Raw genomic sequence first — 6,000 nt, 5'->3', positions numbered from 1 at the left:
GGAGGCACACCCGACAACTCCTTTGGAAATACATCTGGGAACTCACGCACTATCAGAACCTCCTCCACTGACCTCGGCCTCTCTGAATCAACCTGCGTATCCATTACGTACACCACAAATCCCTTACAGCCCTATTGTAGACATTGCCTCGCTCTAGCGGCCGAACAAAACGGTGACCCAGAACGTGTACCCTCGCCGTATACCGTAAGAACTCCCCCGCTAGGGTCTCGTACGGTCACCAGCTGCCGCTCGTAGTCGATAACCGCTCTAAATCCGCTCAACCAATCCATGCCTACGATGACACAGACGTCCCCCATCGCAATCCGGACCAAATCAATAGGAAACTCTACATCGAAAATCTCAAGTACACATCCTCGAATCACCTCCGTGGCATATACTGCTCTCTCGTCGACGATGGAAACTCTCAGAGGTCGACTCAACGCCTCTCAAATAATGATGATGGGCCGACTGAAAGCCAACGATACAAAATATCGACTCGCTCCCGAGTCAAATAACACCAAAGAAGGTACATAATTCACAAGAAAAGTACCTACACATATCATAATATTAGCATAAAATCTTAAACATTAAGTAATAACATGAAAGAATACATACCAACCATGACATCGGGTGCTGCGCAGACCTCCTCCGCGGTCAACTGGAAGAATCTTCCTCATACCTTCGGCACCTCGGCCTTCACTGGCCGACTCTCGGTAGCTCTGATGGCGGCAGGGGTAGATCCCTGAGGTGATCCTCGCAACTACGGACACTCTGCCTTCCGGTGTCCATTCTGGTTGCAGTGGCAACACACTGCAAACCCCTTGGGGCAGTCCTTGGCCATATGCCCCTCCTTACCACACTTGTATCAAGATCCAGCTCTACAAACTCCATCATGACCCTTGCCGCACTTCCCATAAGTGCGGCCCTTCTGGCTCCCTACTCTGGGATCAGCGCTTGGCTTGCTTCGCTGCCGGCTGAGACTGTGCCGGTCGTCGATCCCTCCCCTGAGACTCCGCCTCCTCCCTCGCCTGAGTCTCTAGCTCGATCTCCATCTTCCGTGCATTTGCCTGAAGCTTGGCAAATGTCCGGTACGAGGAGTTCGCCACGAACTCCCGAATATCCCTCCGCAAAATACTCAAATAACGTCTCATACGTGCCTACTCAGATGACACGTGCTTAGGGCAGAACATCGCCCTCTCATGAAATGTCCTGGTGATAACCGTAAGAGACTCTGTACCCTGCTTAAGGGTCAAAAACTCTTGTGCCAACCGATCCCGTTCCACCGGAGGAACGTACTCATCATGAAACATGGTGGTGAACCTCTCCCAGGTCACTGCAGCAAGCTTTGCTAGAGAATAGTGTGTTGTCGTGAACTTCCACCAGTCCTTCGCCCCCAGGCGAAGCTGGTTCAGCGCAAATCGAACCCTTAAATGCTCCGAGCACGAGCATGTGTAGAAACAACCCTCAATGTCAGACACCCATCTCATCGCCGCAATCGGATCTTACGTCCCATCAAACTCTGGTGGCTTCGTGTTGCTGAACTCTCGGAACAGCAACGCATCACCACCCTGCGGCCTCGCAGCAGCAACAGCTGCGGTGGCCGCTGCAACAGCAGCCACAGAAAAAGCAGCATAACGCTCATCAAAAGTCTCAATCAACGTGGTCTTAATAGACCCGAATATCTCTGGTATCTCTTCCCTGATGGCCGCAGCCACCTCCTCATGGATGATCCGGTGGATCTCCTCATCACTAGCCCCACTGCTCTCTGGCATAAGACGTGTCCTCACCATGATCTACCTTTGAAAGACAACATACGATATATTAGAAATTCACTCGAGTATACTCGCACTCGATAACTCATCCCTCCTTGATCCCTGGCATCCCAAAGATTCTTACTTGGACTGTACACCGACTCGTTGCTTTCAGTAGTACGGGCCCAATACTATTGTCCGCACCGTATCAGTATACACCCAAGTCCTCCTCTTCGGATCCCAAATCCCAAGTACTCTACTATGCATAATCCACTCTCTAACAGATCTCTCATAAGCTCCTCGCTGATACCTATTCACTCTCAAGCATCTCACAGCAGCTCACCTCTCCCTAGGCTAAGGAACCATAAATCAGGCCACTCTAGTCCTAATAGGAATACCTAGCCCACTCTAGCAGTAGAATACATCATATCAATCTCATAAACATTTAACATAAGGGTATTTTGGGAAATCACCGTTCGGGCGCTGACTGATCGTACACACGTTTCTGCTCTATGTTTCTCTAATAATCTTTTACTTGTTTTAGAAAATTTGGTTCTCTTTTGAAAATATTTTCCAAATACTTAGTTTGAGTTCAAATACTCCCGAAGGTGTACCCGAATCCCTCAAACCAAGGCTCTGATACCAACTTGTAACACCGTAAATTTCCCAAACAATTTTTTTTTGCATTTATAAAAACAGAATTCATTTGTAAATCATAAAAACATCATTGTTTGAAACTCAATGTATAACATATAACAATATCCCAAGATCTCGTATCATAAAAATCCCGTGTGTGTACTGGTCAAGCCGGCGCCTTCCCGCGATCCTCACTATTACCTGAAACACATAACACAAAACACTGTAAGCACAAAGCTTAGTGAGTTCCCCAAAATACCACATATAACACATGTTAGCCACTCGAGGCTATAGTTCTGTGAGTCCGTGCACCCAAACTCTGTGAACCCTCAGTTTCTAACTCTGCAAGCATGCACAGTATAAATCACATAGAAGAATGCAGTACAACAATTAATATATATAAAGCACTGTATCACATAACTCAATTTACCTACTCAAGGTAAAGTATAGTGAGAAGACTCACCTCGCGTATCTCGGTAACTCGTAAATCCCTGAAATCACTAGTGCTCGATCTCCCGAGCTATAGTCCTCCTATAACACAATACATCTCTAATTAACACTTTCCCAACTAAGGTTGACTAACCCTATCAAGTCAACACCGGTCAACTCTGGTCAATGGTCAATGGTCAACCCCAACTCGCCGAGTCTGGCGTGGACTTACCGAGTCCGTACGAGGACCCCATTTCCTCTTAGTCCCTTCCGACTCACCGAGTCACTCACCCAACTCGGTTACTCAACCCTTGGTTCGAAATCTATGAACAACCCGCACCAACTCGTCGATTCTGCCAATGGACTCGGTGTGTGCATTCCATGCACAACCCCAAACGACCTTCTGAGGTCAGATCTATTCCACTAATGCATAGATCCAGTCCTTCCAAGCTTATTTATCACGTAAAGTTCATGTCTTAGCGCTCATATCACACCTAATAACTCATAAATGGTGTTTTGACCTCAAACACAAAGATCCCAAACCAAAACCTCCATGGATTCATAAAAAGCTTGGACAAAGGGACACTCTGGACCTCCAAGGGTCCAGATCCAGAACCTAACTCGCTTAAGGGACCAAATGGGCACTAGATCTAGCCATAAAAGGGCTTAATAAACCCTAAATCAACATGAACATCACCTCAAATGTGATGTTCTGGACCTCAAATGTGATGTTCTGGACCTCAAATCTTCAGGAAGTTGTTCCTCTTGCTTCCTCTTGGCTAAAACTTCCTTTCCCTTGCTAGACAACACCTCCAAGGTTGATAATGGCTCATTGTCTCACTCCAAACGCTCAAGTGCACTAGGGTTTTGCTCTCGGGGCTGGTGAGCACAAATGACGGCCATAAGTCCCTTTAAATAGGCCCCAAACCCGAGAAATCCAGGTTTCATTAAACAGCGATGACTCGCCGAGTCCACCAATGCGACTCGTCGAGTCCGGTCATTAATCCGGATGAGAAATCGCGTCTTTACTCGGCGAGTCTACGCACCAACTCGCCGAGTTCTTCCTCAAAACTCAACATAAAAAGAATAAATATAATACCTGAACTTCCAGATGTTACAGAGATAGAGATAGAAAGGTAAGGAAAGAATGACAAGAAAAGGGGACATAAAGAGTAGAAAGTGAAAGAGGGTTGGTATGTCCAGAGAAAGAAAAGAAAGATAGAGAAAGTCCATCTTAGAAATAACCTCACGTCAAAGAGTCAAAGAGACAAAGGGTCTATGAAGTGGACGGAGGAGTACAAGAGTAGATTGGTATTGCTTAAGAGCAAGTAGACATAAAGAAAAGAAAGTCCAGTGTTATGTGGAATGTATGTGAGATATGATGCGTAGAGCTTGCACCATGTTATTGATGCTATAATGATAGCACTGACCAGAGATAAATTAGAAGATATATGAGACAAATATGTAAATAGAGAGAAAGAGGTGCAACAACAGTCATGATTGACACTTAAGAGAAAGTTAGTAAGAATATGCAATTGTTGTTATGTTATGTAACGCATGTGTTTCTGGGCTCATCATTAATATTGATATAGTAGTCTAGGTTAACCTTTGTAACCCGTTTTGAAATAATATAAGTGTATTATTTGAGTATTATGTGTTATGTGCTTAATTGTGTGTCTTAATTTAATCAAGAATAAAAATAAGCGCAAAATGAAATGTTAGATAAAGCCGATATCTATGGATAATGTTTTAGTAGTTGAAACGAGGTTTCCGAATATATAAAGAATGACGAAATCCGAGTTATAATGAAGAAGTTATGACCTGTCGAAGTTTCGCGACAGAACTGGCAACACTGAATGACGTAAAAAGTGAAATTTATGTTAGAGCGATATTTAGCCTTATCGATCTAAATGAAATTCGTAGAGTTCGTTAAATCGAGAGCGTGCATGAAAAGAACGCCCAAATCTGACTTCGTATGAGGAAGTTATGATTTTTCGAAGTTTCGACTTAGTGGTATGCAACCCGAATACTCGAAATAGAGATCGAGTGATATTTAGACAAAAATTTCTAAATGATAATTGAAGATCTCATCGATAGTAGTCCAACGATAAAAAGACAGACGAAAACGGAGTTCAGATGAAGGAGTTATGAATTTCAAACATAGTTTTCTTGTCCCGGTCTACTAAAAACAATATATAAGTAATATACTTATAATATATTAAAAAGCAAGTCAAAATTAGCCAATGGAGTCTAAACGAGAGTTGTAGAGCATAATCTCACCTTTGCGTCGATATAAAGAACGTCGAAAACGGAGTTTGTATGTGAAAGTTATGAATTTATCAAGTTCGGGGCACGAAACCCCAAAACTATCAGATACCACGACGTGGCCAATCTTCTGACGCCTCTGGGAGTCCCCTAGACGCAACATGTGATGACGCATGCAGTGACGACCAAGCCCACGACGTGGAAAAGGGTGCCACGACGTGGCAAGGGCCAGTTTTACCCTATAAATAGATTTGAAGGGCCAACCAAGTTTGGTTGCTCATTCTCTTATCTCTCACCTGTATTGTATCGATTTACGTGCAAAGAAGTACCCCCGAAGCCCCGGTATCATCCCGGGTCCCGAAGCCCCGAAGATCCCGAGAAGTAAGATTCCCGAGCCGAAGCTCTGCCCGCGAGGAGCCCGGTTTTTGTGAAGATCTTCCAGATCTACCGAAGAATACTACTTCTACAAGTCGTAGTGTTGTCCGATCATCTTCTGATCAAGTGAATGTGTAGTTACTTTCTTCTAATTCATAACTATGAAGTATCTTATACGATATACGTGTTATGTGTATATTTTGTTGTTATATGTGTGAATGTATATTCACTTTCTTCTATCTCATAAATCTGATTTATTCTCTATGAAATGTGTGTTATGTGTGTGTGCCTTGTCTGTTATGTGGGATATGTATTGATTGAACATGTTATATAGGTTTTAAACTATGTATAAACATATATATTTTTATCTACTAATATGTTGGGTAGAACATGGGTAGATAGTTGACGTGTGATAAACAGATGAGAGGCCTCGATGTTGTTATTATTGATCTAGTTATTCAGCAGAGTATGGATAACGACCACATACTCTTTTTAGACAGCCTTGTGGAACGCTAGCAGGTTCATAACCTGTAGGTGTTGTGAA

The sequence above is a fragment of the Lactuca saligna genome, chromosome 3 (genome assembly GCF_052625555.1).
Source record: "Lactuca saligna cultivar CGN05327 chromosome 3, ASM5262555v1, whole genome shotgun sequence".
Classification (NCBI taxonomy): domain Eukaryota; kingdom Viridiplantae; phylum Streptophyta; class Magnoliopsida; order Asterales; family Asteraceae; genus Lactuca; species Lactuca saligna.
The sequence above is the reverse complement of the archived record's forward strand: the minus strand, read 5'-3'. Positions refer to the sequence as shown.